Source organism: Phasianus colchicus, chromosome 11 (assembly GCF_987193195.1).
Source record: "Phasianus colchicus chromosome 11, bPhaCol1.hap1.1, whole genome shotgun sequence".
NCBI classification, from domain to species: domain Eukaryota; kingdom Metazoa; phylum Chordata; class Aves; order Galliformes; family Phasianidae; genus Phasianus; species Phasianus colchicus.
The window spans coordinates 4,490,668-4,513,155 of record NC_143446.1 but is presented as its reverse complement, the minus strand read 5'-3'; the positions used below and the strand labels follow the sequence as shown (position 1 = coordinate 4,513,155).

At 43.4% G+C, this 22,488-nt stretch overlaps 1 protein-coding gene across 10 annotated transcripts in view; it reads right to left on the bottom strand.

The window, feature by feature from the left end:
* ATP2B2 (ATPase plasma membrane Ca2+ transporting 2) overlaps nt 1-8,187 on the bottom strand; it is a 393,147-nt gene extending 384,960 nt beyond the window's left edge. For 4 of the 10 annotated variants that reach the window (XM_090148052.1, XM_031609186.2, XM_090148053.1 and 1 more), the window contains exon 1: nt 8,043-8,186. The gene's annotated coding sequence lies outside the window, so the exon portion shown is untranslated. Of the gene's footprint in view, nt 1-7,862; nt 7,882-8,042 lie in introns of those variants that run through there. The other 6 variants (XR_016470063.1, XM_090148058.1, XM_090148043.1 and 3 more) reach the window with 3 other exon arrangements.
* Between the last annotated feature and the right edge of the window lie 14,301 nt (nt 8,188-22,488).

Sequence of the window (22,488 nt, the reverse complement as noted above, 5' to 3'; positions counted from 1 at the left end):
CACTGACCTTTCTCGTTTGAAACAGACGTAAAAGGCGCGTTTCCATTCAAAGCAATAGCACATTTAAGCCCATTCACGTGTTCAAATGGTTTAAGAGAGGAAAGGATTCATCTAGACACCTTTTGAGAATGGAAGGAGAGAGAAAATGACAGAAGGAGGGGCAGACAGCAAAAGACAAAGAGGGAGCAGGAAGGATGAAAGCCAGCTCCTCGCTGCCGCCGAACGGCGAAGGCTGCGGCATCAGACACGGCTGCGCTGATGGAGGCGGGCTGGGGGAGCAGCACGGCTGACGCAGAGCTCAGTGCACAGCAGCAACAGCTCCTGCTTCACACACCTCTCCCATGCGAATCCACTGCTGAGCTTTTGAGAAGGGGAGCTGGCAGAGCAACGCCCTGCACCTGATTCTTCCTGCGCTCGGCAGAACGGGGTCCTACGCATCCCTCCACCTACCTGTATGTAAATGGCACCAAAGATGACTCCATCATCAGCCTCTACTGTAACTTAAGACTTTCATTCTTGGCCACCAGATGCACCGAAAAGGGAAAATAATCCACAGAAACACATTATTTCATCAGAGCCCCCCAGCAACATAACCCAAAGGTACTGAAATCAATGAGAGAAACTTTTCATCCTTTTCAGGAGTTACTGAATGAGACTCCAATGATCTTCAGCTGAATTATTAATGGTGACTTACAAGCTGCTTTTACCATTATAATGGGAAGAGCTCTATTAGCCACCAATTTAGAGTGCTATTTTCACAAAAGCACCCAACTGATGTTGGATGCACAAACCTCAGTGAGGAGCCAATAGGACCTTAAATTGCATTTGGCTTCCATTCCTCCCTGTTTTAAAAATTCTGCCCTTAACACTTCAAATATTTCTGTTGTGTTATCTGTAACTTATTTGACAATCAAGACATTAAAGCAACTTGGAAATGGTCTCTCGACAAGAATGCATGACTTCGTGCTAAGCTTACAAGTGGGATATTCCTCCTACAGAGAGAGAAGTTTTAACTGAAAGAATTTTCTCTTGCAGGCAGGTTCTTCTATTTGGTTCTCAGCACAGTGCCCACAAGATGAACACCAAGAAAACTGGTTTTTCACAAAGGGAAGAATCTGGGTTGTTTAGGTATGCACAGAAACCAACACACTTCACCCTTATTTAAGTGGCTTTAATACTCTGAGTACCATCAAAAATATCTTGCGTTACTTTGCACTTACAATACTGCTTTCCATCCAAAATACTCAACAGCTTTACAAATAGTAATGAATTAACCCTTGAAACACACAGGGTAATTACATACTGCAGCAGTTCAATTATTAATCCAAAACAACAGCCCAGTAGTAAGCAATTTGTACGAAGTAAGAAAGCATCCCTAACGAAGCAAGTGATTCCACACCCAGCCTTGCTCCCCCTGTGCCATGCCCCAGCCATCACTCACCTGGCCCTTCTCTCATCTCTTCAGGCTGCTTCCCTGGGCAGGAACCATGTTACATTATCAAGGTGGAGCTGGGCTAACAAGATAAAGGTACCAACATGGAAGATGTTACCAAAGCTGCAGCTGCATTTTATTCTGATTAATAGGAAAGCATTGAGTGAGATCTTAAAGGCAGCAATGTATTTCCAGTGAGCACCGTCACAAGTTGGGGGAATTCACTATTGTATTAAATGGAAGATGTGAAGGAAGCACAAAAAGAGAAGTGAAATTCAGGGCAGCAACTTCAGCAGACTCTGTCAAATCATTGTAACATCTCCTGAAGAGACGGTCTTAGAACCCAGGAGTTCAGGAAAGCTGACAGTTATTAACAAAACCAGCATAAAATAGCGCATCAGACAATCCCAGTGCAGAGGAAATGTAAGAAGCATTGTAAGAGATGATTTGCTGTACATCCACAGTCTTCAAGGGCTTTGACTATCAGAAGAGATTCTATGAAAGGTGAAACAAGAGGATTTAACAAAGAACAGGTAGAAAAGAATGGCACAACCATCTAGGGTACGATCCAGATGAGCCAACACACAAAAGGATCAACAACTAATGAGGGCCACAGAAAGGCAACCAAAGATGGATCTATTAATACAGCAGAAGGAAACAGGGACAAAGGTAAGCAAAGGTTCTGGGATTTAATGGGAAAGGAGAGAAAATAACAGATGGCTAAGAGAAAGCTGAAGTATTCAGTACCTCCTTCATGTTCTTTTAATGTCTAAAGGATAATGTAGTATAAAAAATAATTCAAAAGTGATTCTACTAAGAATACAGGACTACAGGCATGAAGGAAAAAGAACAGGTTAAAAGATAGTGAGGGAAGCCAGACACAGTCAGTTTGACAGGACCTGACAAAGCTCCCAAAGCCATCCCCAAACATTAGCTATTCCATTCAATAACGCACCAAGAAAGGGGAAAGTTTCCAAAGGACTGCAAAGAGGCAAAAATAGTATGCAGCATCAAAGAGAGCAGGAGCCAAGGAACTGCAAAGCAACCCACCTCTCTGCTGTACCAGGAAGATGTGGATACGAGCACCTGAAACACTGAGTGCCAGGAAATAACCAAACGTCAAAGATATGACTTCTCTTTTTTTTATGTGATAGCCAGCCTTCCAAGAGGTGAAAAGCAGAAATCAACAACATAAACTGGCTACAAGGCTTTCAGTACCTGCCCAATGTGGTATTTCCATCGGACAGTAAGGACTGACATGAAATTGTGAGGGTGCAGTTTCTTCTAAAAATCTGGCACAGATTGAAAGCAATTCCTAAAATTCACTGTCAGTGGAATACAATTTCATGTGGCACACTGCAAGAATACAGGCTGGACTAGAGGAGCTCCACAGCTCCCTTCCTACCCCTACAGTTGTGGGTGATTCCATAGCATAGCCAGATGGACATATTAACTGATTCTATGGAGTCTGACGTCATGCAGGAACAGAGCAGGAATGTCACATGAAGTCAGCCTTCCTGTTCTTCTCTCAAGTAACTCAAAAAATAAAAAAATAAAAGAATGAAAGAAAGAAAGAAAATGACAATAAAAGCAGTAAGCATTAGCAGAGCCAAAAATAATAGGCGGTGAATGCTGCTGGGCCAGACAAAAAGCAATAATGATCTTTGGGAGGAAACAAACCTCCTTGGTCCTATTTCTCTCAAACTCTTTAGCACTCGACAGAAGGGCTACAGTACATAACACATGCATTTTTCAGAGTATTTAATCTTTCTCTACCTTTTCCAGAATGATTTTTGTGTTATTTGCACGTTTAAACAAAGGTGGGTTTGTTTTTTGTCACTCTTTTGGACACCCAGTAATTACTTAATTATGAAAAACCCAATAACATGGCATAGATCTTTTTCAGACAATTTTTTTTTTAACCTTTTGTCTTCGTGTAATTACTTTTTACCATATTGAGACCAGAATTCATGGCAGTCCTCTATTTTGGATCCACAAAGACTGAGCTGAAGTTAAATACGTGCTTGGAAAGCGCTTATAAATGATGTGTAGATTTTGCAGAATAAAAGTAATGCATTAAAGCTGCACTTGAACTTAAGACTAAAACTTTGATACAGCAGAACAGCTGTACATGCACCCAACACCGCCTCTCGTCAGTTCTTTGGTGTAACTTTATTCCCATTCCCAGTTATTCCCAGCATTCTGCTTTTACCACAACTGTTTGCCAGCACCTAAAAACACACAGAATAACCTGCTCAGATGACAACTAAAATCTCCAGCGTTTTGGGAAATAAAATGAATTGATCGTAAGCTTCAGCAGCTGCTATCAATAAAATTGCTAAGTAATCTCTCAATAGCAAATTTCTGCTTTTGGTTATCATAAATCTCCCCATGTAAAGCTCCAGCTTAAAAAGCTTTAAGGCACCTACGCAAATACTGTCCAGGAACCCACCAACCAGTTGGGAATTTCCAGTTTAGGCCACAGAGAACATTCCCCCCAAACAAGTCCATTACTATTTCAATCCTCTTTCATTATTAGCTCGTTAAATAATAACAGTATTACTAAAAGGTTTAGATATCAAGACAACACTTGCAATTAAAAAACTGAAGTGCTGGACAGGCCATCTTTTACACAATCTGCTGAATGCAATCATATCTTTGTAGCATCATAGAAGAGTTTGGGTTAGAAGGGGCTTTTAAGATCATCCAGTTTCAACCCCCTGCCACAGGCAGGCTTGCCAATACAGATGTTCAGCAGCCCTATCCTCAAGGTGACACTGGCTCCTGCACTGTAAAGCAATGCACAGGCAAAGCATCTCCTACACACGTGTGTTATTCTCGCTGTTAACCACCAAAAGAAAGCCCCTGTTCATCAGAAAACTCCTAAATCCTAAAGCAGTTTCAAATAAGTTACATGCAACATCAAGTGGACAATAATAACTGCAGCACCTTTAGATGCTCCTCATCCCTGCTAGATGATCTCATACTAGGCGTACTTTTAGTGAAGTTCAATATCACTTATTGCAGGCATGCTAACAGGTAAATTTGGCTACAAATAATTCCACCAACACCACCAAATTAATGATTGCTACTCATAGAAATGTAATGCTGGATATAGCCAGCTTCACTCTTCCGGGCTGCACAGAACTGTGCAAAGCACAAACACACATCTGAGGCCAACCCACAGCCACGTGTGGTGGGAAGGAAAGGAAAACCCACTCCAGCCCTGCAGCTCTGAACAATCAAACTCAACCCCCCTCCCTGAGCCACTTACCAGCCCATGATGCTTTCCATATAACCACACACCATGTACATAACTGACAAGAGGCAGGACAAACACCTCCTTCACAAGAAGCACCAATGAAAGAAACCAGTTTGGGGTGTGAAAACCCCAGTGCTAATACTTTTTGAAGGTGTTTCACCATACAATGAATAAATTCACTGTGGAAACAAAGATTCCTGAGCTGACCACTGTGCTGCCTCATACATGATAGCACTGTTGCTGCTTTGCTGTTCAGCAGCTCCATGCACACTCAGGGAGCTGAGCAGCTGTGTGCACGGATGGCTGAGGAAGAGGAGCAAAGGAAAGACCACAAAACCTGCCAGCACTGCGAGTCCTTCAGACTACAGGAGGGAAACAGCAAAACACAGAGAAAAAGAGCACGCAGAGAGTGGCAGCGGGGGCTGAGGGCACCCACCTGTGTGCTGAGATGGGAGCAGCCCTGGCTCTGTGCAGCTGATGGATTTCCCTGCAGGCTCGGAGGGATGCAAGGAGCCCCCCCAAGTACATTTGCTATTGTATATGTTAAACACGTAGCAGCTTCTGCCTCCAAGAAACATGTAAAGCCTTCTAGGTTTACATTCCAGCGTGCGGAGGGCGTCCCTGCAGCACACCAACTATTTTATTTATGTGCTCCCAAACATCCAAGAATTCTCAATGTGAGGTTCCAAATATGCCGTTACATCAAAAACCAGCTCCGAGGGATGCATGCAGGGGGACAGAGAAAAATCACAGTTAACAATCAGGTAGGATATACTGTATCAGATGCAGTAAGGTGTAACCAACTCTTTTCCGCTATAAAATGGAAGTCTGAAATACTTCAGTATTAAATAACTCCATTTGTGAAAGATGAAACGTGATTCAGATCAGGCTTCAAAGACCAAAAAAAAAAAAGCCCTTCCAGTTTGACTATTTTGCAGTAATTTTGTAACCCAGATATACTGAGACCAACACCAATCTCAGCCACCATTACATAAATTACTGCCATCTTTATTATCCTACGGCACGTAAATATTATTTCTCCACGTTTACTTTTCCTTTCTCAAAGATTTGAGATGTTTTTCTTTTCAAATAATCAAAGCTGTTTTACCATTTGCATTTGTCGCTTCTGTTCACAAAAGAAAGACCCTACATTTAAAGCAACCTTTGGGCTTTTTGTACTTTGCTTTGTTTTGAAGCAGAGTTCTAGAGTTTATCTCACACACATTCCAATGGCAAGCTTTATTGGGAGCCCGAGCTTCATTCATGTGTTTATTTTAAAAGATTTCAGCAGCCACACAGCTTTGTTTAGATGTGAACTTTCTTCCCATTCCTGATTCTCTCTCTCCTATCGCCTCCCATCAGACTGACACCAGATCATTTAACTCTTGTCTAATTACTCTGCTTCTTCCTCATGGCCAATGCAGACATTTTCCCACAACTGCATCCATCATTCTGCACTATCTGCAGCTCCACTGCATGTTTTTGCATACCAAGAAGTTTTTTTAGCTTACTTTCTATACTTAAAATAGTTTAAATTTATGAACAAGTAACCAGAAAACACTTTCTTTTTTTCGTTGTTGACACAGACAAATGCTAAGCCAGCTCCCAGAGGATTATGAATAGGCAAACAGTCCCACCTTCCAGTACCACCACCGAATTGATTTGCAGCACTTTATTCTCAGCTAACGAAGCGTAAGGAACCAGACAAACGCACCACATCCGGCTCAGCTACCTACAAACAGGTAACCAACACCACCCAAGGTGCCACGCTGTGTCCAGTACGTGATATGGGACATGGAGACCTGCAGCCCCTCTGAATCACAGATTCGATGATGTTTCCATGATGATTCTGAGGCAGGGTGCCAGGCCAGAATGGGTACATCGAGGCACCTCGAGAGACACTGGGACCAGAACAAAGCCCTGGGCACTGCAATGGTCCATTTGCTCTCCTCACCAACCTCCTCACACTGAACCCCAGTGAACTGACAGCACCACAGAACTTGCTAACAGAACTTGTCAAAAACAATAAAAATCAATTGAATGTGATCAGGAAATAGGTAACTGAAGGGTTAAAAGGTATGGATTGGATAGGGAAACTTGGATCCAAGAGTTTGGACTCAGTAACTTGGGAACTGAGTTTGTGGTACTGGATTCATAGAACACGAACAGGAGTCAACACTGCTAATGATACTGAATGTGAATCAGAGGTAAAGCACTACTCAACACCGTAAGATTAAACCAAATATTCAGTTCATTTGATGTCAAATTGTCGATATTGACGCTAAACAACGCAGGCAGTGCACGCTCGTTTGTATCAGGGAGAGCTCGTAGTAACGCTCGCCACGAAGATGGAGCTGGGTAGCTCACAAAGTCGCTGTGCAGAACACCGACCTGTAAGTCGAGGCACGGGGCGTCCGCAGCTCAGAGCCGCAAACAGCCGCGGGACGCGGGCAGCACCGCAGGGCGCAGCACAGCTCAGCCCTGCTTACCTAACAGCACCTGCCAGCAGCTATGGCTGCTCCGCCAGAGATCTCGCTGCGGGCTGAGTTACAGCACATCGCTTCCACGCTGCTTCTTACAAACTTACGTTTTCCTTTATCTCAGCAGCTGTGAAGCCCCGCTCCGTGCCTTGGCTGTCATTGATCCCCGTCCCAGCACCTCATGTCGGTGCCTGCGCCCCTCAAACATCACGCTACCGCCAAAGCAAAGCAAGCACGGGCACAGAAGTAGGTTATACTGCTGCCACGTGATAGAACAGCGCAACAATGAGAAGGAAAAAGAAAGAAAGAAAACGCAAGAAACACACGGAAAGGAGAAAACTTTTTGACAGGAGGGAGCTTTCCTGCAGCCCGGGGCTGCTGGAGGTGCGGCGGATGGCGGCGTTGCGTTGCGGGAACCCGCGGGGCTGCGCTGCCGCTGCCGCTGCTCGCCACACGCACCCAACCTCGCGGGAAAAGGGGAGCAGCGCAGCCCGGCCCCGCCGTCCCGGAGCTCTGCGAGTCGTGCCGCTGCTGCTGCTGCTGCTCCCGCAGCCCGGCGTCCCCACGGCCGCGGGAAGGCACCCGCCTCCCCCGACCCGCACGGCGACCCCTCTCCCCGACCCTAGCAGCCAGGAGCGGCAGCCCCGTCCCTTCGGCGCTCCGGGCCCGCTGTCCTCTCCCGACCTACCGACGCGGCGAGCGGGGCAGCGCGACCCCCGGCAGCCGCCGGTCCCCTTTCACAGCCCGAGCGCATCCCTCAGCCGCATCTCGCTCCCCGCCGTCCCCCGCGCCTCAAGGTCACCCCAGCGCGGTCGCAGCCCCCGGGGATCGCCGCTCCCCGCAGCCCGTCCCCGCGCCCCGCTCCTACCTGAGGCGGCCAAAGGAGCGGAGCGGAGCAGCCGGGAGCGCGGAGGCGGCCGCCGTCCCCGAGCGGCGGCACGCGGGGAGCCGGGCCGCGCGGCGCCTCCCTCCTGCGCCTGGCCGCTGCGCTGCGCTGGGCGGCGGCGCTCCGTCAGACTTAGCGGGGCCGCGGCGAGCGGGGAAGCCCCGGGGGGGCGGGGGGACGGGCAGCGCCTCTCCCCTCCCTGCCGAGGTGCCGGCCCCGGCGGAGCGCAGCCTCCCCGGCAGGGCTGGGGCTCCCCTCAGCGGGGAGAGGCCGGCGACGCTCCCGGCTCCGACGCGGCCGCAGGGGGCGCGCGGCGCTGCCCCCGGCTCGGGAGCGGGACCCCCCGCGGCCCGAAGCGGGAGAACGGACGTGCTGAGGGCTACGGGCGGCGCCCCTCAGCGCGGCGCTGGGATTCGTCTCCCCGCAGCGCCGGGGCACCGCAACGCAGCTGTCAGCGGCACGCGGCCCCTTCCCCGTCCTGTGCCCTTCGCACCCGGGCGCCCTCCGTAAGACACGAAGCAGCCGCGATGCCGAAGGAAGGATCCGGCCCTGGGACGCGGCACCTGTCACAACACAGACACGGGGAGCGGTGCAGGTGGTGAACAGTTTGCAGACCCAGGGAATGGCACCCCAAAAATCCATGCAGATTTCAAAACTCTTCAACGGACCCACATTCCTAAAACGCTTTCAGAGTAATTAAAGGTGGGTTTTTAACAAAGCCATTATATATATATATATTTTTTTTTACATTTCCTAAAAGTTCTGCTGGGCCAGATGGCCTTTCTGCCACAGGAGTTAAAGCAGTTCCCAAACAGCTCGAGAGCGGAGCTGAAATAAAACACATGCAGGAGAGCAGAAAAAGCACTGCTAGGTGATGGCTATGAGTCCTTTACACCACAGCCACATCACTTAACAGCTGCAGACTGGAAATCCTCCACCGTTTTATTGGTGAATAGCCATGCAGTCCAGCCTGGGCTGTTGGACAGCTGATACACTGTTAATTATATTCTGATTCCTATCTTGGCTTCAACACCATTTAAATTCCAGCCTTACCCTTATCTCAGAAAGGACTTAGGAAAAGTAGGACAGCCAATGGCACACAGGTACCAGGCTCTCCGTGTCTCTAAAAGCTATTTCCAGCTTGTTTGAGACTAAGAGAAGCTGTAACCGTATCTTTGTGGTAACTGCAGGCCATCTAGTTAGCAAAACACAAACCTGGAGTTCTCACAAAGTTCAGTTTCTACCTTTGAGGGGAAAAAAAAAAAAGAAAGACCTGTAACTATTCTGCAAGTGTCTGCATTGGTTTTTCTCCTTTGATCTCAAACCACACGCTGACTGCCAGCTGCACTTCAGCATCTCTGCTGCTTTCCCCAACCCATCGCTCTGTGTCATCATGAAGATCAAACTGAGAAAAACTCATCAAAAATACCCACATCTCTGTTTTAACAATGCTTGGAAAGATGGCAGAGGAAGCCTGGATGGAGTATTTACCAAAATAATCATGCAAGCATTAGGTAAATCTGGAGCTATTTTCAGCTTGTGCTTATTAATCATTTAAAGCAGATGATTGGAGTATTGTTTGAAGAGCATTAGCTGTGCGTTCTTACTCAGGGCATGCAAACATCCAACTAATAATTCCGTGCTGCATAAAAACATGTCCTGTGAACTATTTTCACAAAAATATACAATTCTCTGCCCAACCACACCTTAAGGATCACAGAGCAGAGCTCTGGGTTTGAGTATACACAGGACAACCTCCCAGCATACGACTCTTCTCATCAGAACACCCACAGCTGGGCAGCTACTGCAGCTGGGACTAATAACTGCAGAGCAGCACAAACAGTACCTTAAGATATTCAGCCTTTACAACTGATTTTCAAATGATGGTGAAATAGCAAAAGCATATGGCTGTTTATCACTGTGATAAACAATGGGAGAACGAGCAACTTTCATTTTGCTCTCTTCTGCCTATAAAAATCTTTTCCCATGAAAATGTATACCATATATATGATTTCTGACAGTTTTAGGAGCTATATCTTTTTACAGAGAATACATGACAGTTTCCACAGCCTTTCTTTGGATATCTCTTTCTTCTACTGCAGAATTTCTTGGAACTCTTGCATCCAGATTTTAATAAGACTGAAAGATAAAGCACGCTGCTTTATCACAGCAGCTCCAACTGATCTCCTATAATTCAGCACTTCCCAGTCTGTTTTGGAGCTTAGGACCAGTTCTGTAAGGGCTTTTCCTAAATTCACTCTATGTTATTTCAGGCTTGGGTATTTATTTAAACAGGAAAATGAGAAGGAATGTAAATTGGGGAATATAGGCTTAGTGGAGGGGATCTGCTTTGTCAAAGTAATTCAAAGGAGCAGAGATCACGTAATACCAAATGCTTTGGCACCATGCCTGAAGTTTGAATGATCTAATAATGAACTGTATTTGTCTGACACTTCTTCTCACGTTTCAGCTTCACGTTGTTTTCACAAACTAGAGCTTAATTTCCACGCTACCAAAACAGAGGAGGAATTTCAAGGACATCTCAGAAGAGAAGGAACGATGGATGCCAACTCAATAGCTGATAGTCTGGATGTAATTATAAGAATGAAATAGCAGTATGTTGTATTTCAGTGTGCTTGATGAACTTTCTAAAAATAGATATATATAAAATAAAGATGCTGTTTTTATATCAAACATGCATCTCATCCTCTGTCCCAAATTAATCCATATGCACTTAGAGTTTACCTCAGAAGTGCTGCTGGTGCCAGATGGCAATTCTATGAATGGAAGTGAAGAACACCTGATCTGCCAAAAAACGTAGTACATAGATTGAGAGAGCAAAATGCAACTGTAAAAACTGTCATCATTCCTCACAAAACAGGCAGAAGCATTGCATCAGGAGCCTTTACACAACAATACCGAGCTTAATGAAATACGAAGGCTGGGAAGGAGATTTGGAGGACCAGTATTTAACTTACAGCCATCAAGTCCTTACTCTTTTAGTGCAGTCAGGTGTTTAATTAGAAGTATGTTCAGATGCATTCTTCACTGCTCTTAGGAAAAAACTCTCATGGTATCGGATGCCACCAAACTATGGCATGGGTCCAGCATCTGATACAGTAGAAAGCATATCCCTGTGAATCACCGGCGTCATCTCCTGCAGTAACTTCACACCCTCACATCACAGACTCTCAGTCAAAAGCCAACCAGTCCTACATCTCTGTTGTTTTTACAAGCCAAAGTAACAGCAGACAAAGGCTGTGACAGCAACACGTTCCCTGATGTTGCCATGAAGTCACCCTGTCATGGTTCTGCACTGTGAAGGTGCTTTTCATGTGAAACACTGGGATGTCATACAGGCTGCAGGAAAAGACTAAAAGGAACAAAAATCTGCCCTTCATTTTGTTTAAAAAAAAAAAAAGCTTTTCCATAGGACTGGAATATTCTGCAGCTGTTATCTCACAGTTCAAATTCAGCATCAACGTAAGAAGTGCTGGAGTTGAATGCAAAACACATTATATCTATACCTACACAAAATGCCCTTGAAATGGTGCAGCTTCATCTGTGCAAGAAGTAGAGACTTCCACCTGCTGTTAGTAGCAATCAGAGAGACAGGACACGGGGTCTGAGCAAAGCTCCTGTTTGTGGATGCTGTTGGCATTTGGTGACCCTGCCTAGAAATTAGATTGACTAAAAGTGAACCTTGGTTTCTCCAAAAAATAAATCTGGTGCTTCCCTAGCAAAAGGAGTTCTCAAATTAATTGGTTAAAACTGACATAAAATTGATGCTCTTACACCCTGTCAGAAACAATACAGTTGGAATCTGGTGGTGGTACGAACAGAGGTTCGTAATACCTCTGTTATAAACAAACAAACAAGCTCACAAACAAACCCATCACAATTTCAACAACGAATTGAAAGCATATGGCTAATGGAGTGAACAGAATACAATTTATTATTATATATTTTCTGAAAGGACCACAAGTTATTGTGCCAGACGCATGCCCTGACTTGTTTTCTTATAACTGAATGGTAAACATAGCAACAAATCAAGAAAAAAAGACAACTTTGGGCTCTGTTTTAACTAGATTCAATGATAAATAATGTCCAGCATGGTTCTTTTATATTTTTTTTCCTACTACCTGATTGACTTTGCGTTCTAAGACAAATAATGATGAGGAAGGCCATGGTTTGCCTGACCCTCAGTGCTAGAAGAAAAGATTGTGAATGGGAAGGATAATTAAATCCTTGGGCGTGGGATACGGGTCATTTCAGAAGTAAGAGTAAAATCCAAAAAAGCAGTGCAGACATGAAGCGATACGTAAAGGTCAGTGCTGGAAAACAAGCTGACTACTGGGAAACTTGTCTCAACATTCCCATAAATTAAAAGTCAGCCCTTGCTTTCTGCAGCAGCTTCCCAAGGGGAAACAGACTCATTGATTTAAATACTAGTTGTCCTCTGTGGTTTCAGTGGAAATTTCCAGAATAAATATAACACCAAATCCCTAAAAGAAAATATTTATCAATAACAGAATTCTCGTTGCAAATAAAGAAGGATTTAGAAAGGCAAACACAGAATCTACAAAATGGTCCCAGTGGTCACTGTATAAATATAAGGTTAAGCTTGCTGCTCCTTGGATAAGAATTATTCATTCGCTTTGAGAATAATAACATTTTAGAGTATCTTCCAAAGATGGAAGGATGTCAGTAACATTCGTGCTCTTTTGTCCCTTACCTTTAATATTTAAGGGCTTAATGAAAAACAGTGCAAGGGCAAGGCACATCTGCCAACACACATTGTAAGCAAGTGATTGCTTTAAGTCATAGATGGAAGAAAAAGCCACCAGGAAGTGCTTGGATCCACTCAGGAGAGCTGTGTCACTGCAAGAAGAAGTTAACAACACTGCTGGAGCTCTCTGCAACTTATCAACATGAAGTCTGATTTTCCATTTTTCCAGCTTCTGGCCAATAATTCTGCTAACAAGTACTTATTTCTCTCCAAAGATCTCTATAAATAGGAGCTTTGAATGTCAGCAATTACTACAAACAAGCTCTGAAGTGAGATGAATGTAAGCACTCCTGGCAGACAGACTCTGGTACCTCCAAACCCATGTGCAAATTAATCCCACGGTTACCTGCATGCCTGATCCCATGTCTCAGGTATCTGCATGGTTAACTGCACAGGGAAATGGCAGCAGCCATTAGATCATATTCTCAGCATGTGTGGCAGTAACATTTGCATGTGATCTCACCAGTAGGCTCTCATTCTTAAGTGTGAGTTCTCAGCAGGGTCTATTTACTATATCGTCATGATTACACAGGCTTGCATTTGCTATACTTAAGCACAGTGCTGATCTATGGAGCATTCCTCCTAAACTCAAGTGTGCATATGCACAGACACATAGGAAATCAGAAGAGAAATAAATACAACCAGGTGGCATTTCACATTTCCTAAGACACATTCACTATTACTATTTGCATTTTCCCATTATCTGGAGAGAAGTTTAAGGTGACCACAGACCTACCTTAGGAACAGGATTCATCTCTTGCACCGTTTTATAATTAGTTCCACATACTTGTCTATTGATCCTGGGGACGTAGTGATGAGTGCAGACAGTGGAAAGGAAAAAAGGCAGACATGGAATTCATTACAGACAGAAGTAGTACAAGCCCTTGTTCTTGCTTTTCATTTAGCTTTTTGTTTTCTAGTTGCATTTCAGCAACAAATTGATTTACATTGATCTAGAACTTTGAGGTAAAAAAAAATTACTCCTGGTTTAAAATTACTTTTAATTATTTTCAGACAATAATTTCTGATTTTATTTGCATCAGTATAAATTCATAATGATTACTCCAAACTAGAGAGAAGAAAACATCCAGACAGGTTCTGTATTAATAAGATTTGAGTGGCTTTACAGCAAAACAGACCAACAGTCCCCTGGGCAGCGTAAGGCAGAGCACTGGCAGCAGGTCCAGGAGTGGAATCCATGCCCTGCCCAGTGGTGGTGGCACTCTCCTGGCCCAGGAGAGACAGGGGCTGACTGGAGGGAGCTCACAGGGGGTCATGGGGGCAATTAAGGAACTGAAGCATCTGTCCTGTGAGGAGGGGCTGAGAGCCAGGTCTGTTCTGCCTGCAGAGAGAACTCAGGGGATCTTAAAGATGTGACGGTGAGCAGGAACAAAAAAAGATGGAGCCAGGTGGCAGCACAAGAGGCAATGGACACAAACTGTAATACAGGAGATTCCATCTAAACAACAAAAATAAACAATCACACTTTTTCTTATTGTGAGGGTGGTCAAACACTGCCACAGACTGCCAAGAAGGGCTGTGGAGTCTTTGTCCTTGGAGATCCACAAAACCCAACTGGACACAGTCCTGGGCAACCTGCTGGATTTGAATGTGCTTTGAACAGGGCAGTTGGAGGTGCCTTTCAGCTTCAACTATCCTGCATCCCGTAAACATAAATGAAATTAGTCTCCCCACCACCACCTCAATTACACAGTCAGATTTCTTGAAACTTTTCTCTAATTCTTGTCACAATGAATATCGTCACATGCAGTTTTAAACCTGATCTCTATCAGCAAATTGTTACTGATAAGGAGCATCCAAACTGCAGTATCTCCCAACGCAACTTGGTATGCAGCTTTTAACTAATCACCTTGGATAGGTCAACATAAGGATGGATTTTGTTTTCAAATGCTTTTCTGGCATGACTGCAATTTCTCTGAATATAGCAATGTTGGAAATACTAGTTATCTAGCATATTCTGATGATAATTGGATAAGAACTATGTCAGGAACAGCCTTTCACAGTGCCAAAATACAATAGATAACACATATCTCACCCATCTTGCCAAAGGAGAAAAAATAAAAAGGATTTAAGATCTGATTACCTCTAAGAGTGGTTTATGCTTTTTCCTATAAGTATGTGATAACTTACCACAAATACGTCAATGGGAGAAGTACAATATTATCCTCCTAAGATGCAATTTGCATGTTTTAGATTTCACTTCGATGCCAGCTCAAATGATGTGTCTCAGTTACTCTGCTATTGCTGCTGGGCTGATGCATATTCTGTCCTCGCTCACAATCGCTACCTAATGAGGCAAATATTATTTTTGTATCTTACATTACAATGTGTAGATCTCATCAAAATAAACAAGATCATCTGACTGGAAAGCAGAGGAAACACATCCTGATGTGCTTCCAGAGCAGGGCAGCGAAAAAGGTTACTACATACATCTAAGCTGTCCTAGCTAGGCCTGGACAGCAGGGATCACAGCAGCAGGCACAAGCTGGGGTATGCTGGAAAACAAAAGCTGGAACAGCATTTGAATAATTGGGGTGGGTGGTCTGGTGTCTTTCTGTGATGGCTTGGTCAGACAAAGCCCTGAGCATTAGAGAAAGCCACTTTTGCAGTTGGATGACTTGTTTTCTCCAGAAACAAACAGTACCAAGACTTCCCTCCCCCACACACAGCTCATTTGGTCAATCCAATCTGTTTCCTCTCTGCTGGTGGAAAGGAGCAAGGCATTTTGCAGAGGCACTCAGTTCTGGTGTGGGTGCATTCCATGCCAAAGCAAGGAATTGCCTCAGCAGGTGAGTAAAGCCCCAGTCAGGGAGCAGCCGCTGCGAGTCACTGTGCTCCTCATAGTAGCACAATGGTGGGGGAATCCATCAAATTCAGAAAAACCACTACTAATGTCAGAAGGGCACAGCATGGTGTGGGCAGTTCGTGCAGGACACGCTGCTCTTTCCAGTTGGGTCCACGAGGGGAGAGCTCTGATAATCCCAACATGGTGACCACTCCGCCTGGTAGACAGGCAGAGGCAGAACAAGCTGACCAGCAATGCTCAGACCAGCAGCACAGTCTGGCTGGAGGCCTGTGACTAGAGCACCAGGGGTTGGTGCTGGGTCTGATCTTGTTCAGCATCTTCATCAATAACCCAGATGAGAGGATAGAGTCCACCCTCAGCCAGTTTACTGATGATACAAAGCTGGGTGTAGTGGCTGAAGCACCGGAAGGCTGTGCTACCATTCAACAAGACCTGGATAGGCTGGAGAGTAGGGAAGGGAGGAACTGATCAGGTTTAACAAGGGCAAGAGTAGAGGTCCTGCACCAGGGGAGGTATAACTGCATGCATCAGTACAGGCTAGGGGCTGAGCTGCTGTCAGTGAGCTCTGCAGGGAAAGACTTGGGGGTCCTGGTGGACAACAGGTTGGCTGTGAGCCAGCAGGGTGCCCTCATGGCCAGGAAGGCCAATGAGACTCAGGGGTGCATTAAAAAAGAAAAAAAAAGCATAGCCATCACACTAGGAGAAGTGATCCTCCTCCTCTACTCTGCCCTAGTGAGGCCACATTTAAGAATACCGTACCCAGCTCTGGGCTCCTGGTCTTTTTTGAACTGAGCATCTCCTAGGAGTCCAGCAGAGGGCCACGAAGATGATGAAAGGCTTGGGGCATCTCCTGTGCGAGGACAGGATGAGCAACCTGGGTCTGTTTAGCCTGGGGAAAAGAAAACCAAGGGATTTGATAACTGCTTATGCATATCTAAAGGGAGGGGGGGAGGCAAATGGATGAGGCCAGGCTCTTCTCAGTGGTGCACAGCAATAGGACAAGGAGTAATGGCCTAGAACTTGAAAATAGGAAGTCCTGTACTAACATGTGGAAGAACTTCTTTACAGTAAGGGCGATGGAGCACTGGAACAGATTGCCCACAGAGGTACTGGAGTCTGCTGTGGAGATATTCAAGACTCCTCTGGATGCTGACCTGTGTGACCTACTGTTGCATACCTGCTTTAGCAGGGGGTTGGACTCAGCTGTCTCTCCAGTTCCCTTCCAACACCTGTGATTCTGTGAAAGCATTTGAACAGAAAGGAGGTATCAAAGACGGGCTGCCCTATTAACAGGAATAAGGCAGGCAGAGCAAAGTCTTGTAAATGAAGTTACCACCATTCCTCTGAGTTTTCTGTCGCCTCCCATGGTTTATTTATTGGGTACGCTGAAGTCTGCATTTCAAATATATATATTTGATCCAATCTTACATGAGCTTCAATTAAAAAAAAATCCAGAAGTGTCTGCCCTGAGGCAAACGTAAAAGATTGAGGTGAGGCAGCAAATCAGCTCACTGCACAAAACACTCTCTTCCCAAATACTGTGATCATTTTGCAATCTGCAAATAAGCACAAAGAGCAGTGTATGTGCAGTTATGTGAGAGCAAGAGGAAAGGAAGCCTAACTACGAAGATGCATTTGAAGAAAGCTGTTGCATTACACAGCACATCAGAAAACCCTGAAAGGAAAAACAACTGGCTTCCATAGTACAGCTAAAATCATTCCTTAAAACTGTTCAGAGCATACGTGCACTCTACTTTTAACAAACTGTGATGGCATATATTAATCAGAAATCCTATACTAAAACAGTAATTACTGCAAAGTCCTACAGTTATAAGGGAGTGTTCAAATATTAATCTTTGTACTTTTGTACAATATTCTTTCAATTATATAACTTACTGGAATCTGAGTAAAAATGAATCTAGATAGTGGCATTCTCTTTACATTGGCAGTCATAGTGGTTTCTCAGTAGTAGGCATACATGCAGAATCTTCATTAATCTCTCATCTTTTTCCCCCCCACTCCTATTCATTTATCATATTGTTACAGTGAAACAGTAGGCAAATGAATTATGTCCAATTTTTAGCACACTGAAAAGTTAGAAGTTAAATACAACTCGTGTGTGTGATTGCACAAAGCACTTATTTGACCTTGCAAAGCTTTAAAAGGCATTCTAAGATTAGCCTGGCATGTATTTCAAGTGTACAAAAAATACAGAATTGGGTCTTAAAATGCTAGTACAGATGTTTCATGCCTCAACCCTCATTATGTTCAATGTATTCATAGGAGGTAACTCAAATTTAAAGTGGGTAAAGGCAACTAAACCCTCCTTTTTGTGGAAAAAGTAGTGCACGTATTCTGATGCTACTCGTCAAGCTACAACCTTCAATAAATCACATTTTGCATAGGAATGAACAAAAACTGTGCTTGTGTTTCTATGCACCATTTTTTGTCACAGAACAAGCTGTACAACACTGCAGCAATGCCAGTTTACAGTTAAGCAAATATTTGGAGCTGGGAGAGGGGAGCAGGCAGAAAAAGGTGAAGAGAAGAGAGAAGCTCAGCCCTTCCACCCCTTTCAGTTTTGGGAGCCCCAGAAGCCCAGGGTAACAACACTTTCATCCTCCAGCTCAGTTTTGCATTTCCTTCATTTGTTATGTCTCACTTTAATGCTCTGCCTTCATTCACTTATTCAAACACAGAGGAAAACCTATTACATGAAAGCAAACAGATAGACTAAGGGCAGAACAAACTGCCATACTTCCAGCAATACATTAGCAAAACAAAAAAAGGATGTTTTATTCTGTGCATTATTTCCTGTTGTTGCAGAACACCACACTTTGAGATCTGACTACCAGGCTGTGCCAACTCATTAGCCCTACAAGGAAGACAGTGCTAAGAGTTGCTTGCGTGTAACTATTTGTGAAAGAGACAGCATCTTAAGGAGCTGAAAAATCATATTTCTCTTGGTATATCTAAGAAGTTTCAGAGTCAGCAAGTTTGATATTGTACTTGAGATATAAATAAATTATTTCATTCATTCTACTCTACCGTGCTGAGAACTCCAGCACTGTGCTTCAGCCCCAGGTGACAGAGGTATATCATGTCTTATGTGTCTTTCGAGCTGTGGGATTTTTGATAACAATGATCCACTAGAGAAAAAAGAATATCCAACAGGAAACCATAAGGGGCACCAGGCAGGTGCACGCATAACAGAAACCATAGTTCTTTTTCTCAACTTCTTGCTACTACTGATCTTAAAACCCTAAGGGTATCACTAGCTAATATTTTTATTTCCATGTAAGAATTCACTTTTCTTGAATAAATCTATTTCCACCTCTACAGCCTTTTTGATTGTACTCCTCTTTGTATGGCATTGTTTTATTGCAAAATTCCTGACTTCCACAGTATAAATTCCTGGTCAAGCTGAACATATCTGACCATCAGCTACAAAGATTTATTTCCCCAGATACAATCATCTGTAAAAGGTTCCATACTTTTGCCAGTTTGGAATTAATGTAACACACCACAGCTTTTCTGCAGCTTTAGTATTAGCCATTTAATCAGGACATTTTTAATCGTGACGTTAGATCTAGCTGCAGGTTATGTTTAATGTTGTATGCAGCAGATAAACCAGAGCATCTTACTGAAAACAGATGGTAATTCTTCCTACTCAAACACCCCAAAGTGCCCTTTTTTCAACTTCCTATGGAAAACCACTGACAAACCACAAATGTCTGCTTCAGCAACTGCTTCCTGATCTGCAGCATAGCACCAAGCACCACCTGTGGTCCCTTAATAGTGCCTGGGCTGGGCATCCTGCAAGATGTCCTTATGTTTCTCTGTGCAACATCTCTCAACATTCTAAACACACACGATCTTTAAGGAAACAAGCTTTACTTTTGAAAGGCAGATGTTAAATTTTTTCTTCCAGAAGCAAAAAAATTGCATCATTTTAGCTAGTAGTGATCTCTCACACTCTGTAATGAGATGCTCTGCCTCCTTCTAAAGCACCATCACAAACTAAGTCTTAAGTGATCAGTGGGAAAGTCTGAGTCTTGGCTGTGAGTTTTATGATGCTGAAACTAAAATGGAATAATGCCCAGATAACATCACTATTGTTGCCACTAACTGGTATCACTACTGTGATTTCACTGCCTGAAATTCTGGCACTGACAAACTATTCCTTTTTGAAATAACCAGTGTCACAGATAGCCTTTCACTGCTGACATACTAAACATCTCCATTTTATGAATGAAATGAATGCATTTATGTTAACAGAGATAAGATATTGCTCTGAGAAACTCATTCTAGGTTAAGGAATATATTCAACAAAGCTGGAAAAAACTCTGAACCAGCCCAGACTATTGTCATAAGATACATGAGTACGTAGAAAATTCCATTAACCTTACAGCTCTGCACTTTGTTTAGAGCCCAAGACTGGAATTCATTTGCTTTTTTTTGTTAACATCCCATCATTTTAGAACAATACAGTTCTTAGCTTGTATTCACTATGAATTCCATATTATCAGTCTCTGCCCTCTCCCCTCTAAACCCCCTTCCCAACAAACAAACCACTTGAACTGCCTTCTACTGACAACACCCTGTGTAATACACGAAAGTGCTGAGACCCCCACAACACAAAACAGCTGGCTACAACTGAAAAAGAGTCATTAAATATTTTTAAAGGGAATGATACATTCCAAAATTTTTCCTACTGCAAGTGAAATAGCTTTAAATAGGGAATATTTTAGGCATGTTATTACATAGGGATATTAAAAAATCTTAAATATTTTATAATTGCCCCATGTGAATTATTTTAGCTTCTTACTACTCTTGTCACCCTAAAACCATTTGCTTAAGGACACAGTCTTGCAATAAAGACTACATAGACTACAGACACTCTGCTTTCTTTCTCCAGTATTCTTTTTCTTCATCACATACATTTGCATGCAAAGTCTTTCACTTCATTCCAGCTTCTTTCCTTTCTTCTTCCTCCTATTACAACAGAAACTAATTAAGAATTAACACGCTGCCAGCGTAGTGACTCCTTGGTCAGTTTCTCTATTTTTGCTTTGACATAACAACCATTCACACTATGAATGGCAGCTTTGGGAGGAATAAAGCAGAGCTATTGCTTTGCCACTGAGCTAAGCAGAAAGCAGGACAAGACTTGCAGGCAAGCTCATGTACTAAAGCCTCAAAAGGCAAACCTACAAAATAATCAACCTATTTCTTGGCCTTGAAAGAAGCCACGTTCCTCACCCCACCACCAACCCCACTGTTCATGTCACATATTCATGATAACAAGAAAAGCCACAGCCTCATTTTTAAAACTTACACACAGCACAGAAACAGTTCAGAGGTGGAAATTAACTCTCAATGGGCTGAACAACAAGGCTTCAAAGGGACTCTAAATATTAAAAAATATAAATATACATTACTGAACTGTCAGCTGCAAAATATCATTTGGCAAACAGCAACAGTCTTATCCTTTAGAAACTTCCAAGCATGAAATAGGGAAAAGGGAAGCAATGGTTTCAGATCAGTGTTTTGCTGCACCTCTCGTAACAAACCAACCTTTGCTGTAGGCCTGTGCATCCACTAAGAAGCCGGCAGAAAATATTATTTATCCAAATAATAGAGAACAGTGCTAAATATCTGACAGCTCTGTCCAACTCAGTGTTGGCAAGATCACTGTCATTCTTCATGAGATGCATTTTGTATTCACATTTTGTACTTGACGTTACTGCCATAAAAATGCCATTTGGACAGATCTTTAAGTCCAGGTCTGTGCTGCCTTTCTGTAGATTTTTTTCTCCCTTTTTTAAACAGGAAAGATTAATGTTACTGGTTATTGCCATTTTCCTTGAAGATGATTCAGAACTACACAATATAAAAGGAAGAAAGTCTAGTAGTAGACAGTGTAGAAATAATATTAATCCTGCACTACTGACCCTCAACATACTTGAAAGAGCACAAATACATACATCCTGACACAATTCTTTCACAAGGGATTACATCCTCACAAAATTAATCATTTCTATCGGAAGAGGCTTTTTTTTTTTTTTCCTTCAAATGTACTGATTTTTCATATATTTTATCTTAGGATGGGAAAGCAGAAACTGCTGAGGTTTTTAAAACACCTAAAAAAGGTGAACTGCAAACACTGTTTTCCTTGCTATCTCATTTGGCACATTAAGTTCAGAAGTAAGCTCTTCCCAAACCTAGACAACAAGTAGGATATCCAGTGATTTGCAGCAGATTTGTTTGAGTTTCTCCTCTTAGCTGTTCTCTGGAACATGTAGCCATCATGCACATGGAAAAATAGCAATCTGGTTCTTATTAAGTTTGTTTTTGATCATTTGTTTACCCTCTTTCTATGCCTTCAATCCAATCACTTTCATTCCCTTGGCAGAGCTGATGGCTTAAGTTAGACACCAGTCATTTCACATCAGGTGAATGACAGATTCCTGAAGGTACTCAAATAGTACCACCAAAATCTCATGTGCATGTAAACAGCTGATAAAGCACATTCAGAACAGCTCACTATGTATCTTCAGGTCTCACCTAACCAGTGTCTGTGCTGCCGAACTTCTTCCAGATGACAAAACGTGGTGAAATGTAAGAACAAACAGCAAGTGCAGTAAAAGCATTTAAGCTGCAAAAGCAGCGTTCAAAATGTTCAGATCAGAATGATGGACACATTATTGTAGAAATCTGAGCAGAAGATATACATCTTGGAACTAATAACATATGTTGTTAAACTTGTCTTTTCCATAGGTGAAAAAAATGTCAAAAATGAGTCAAAAAGG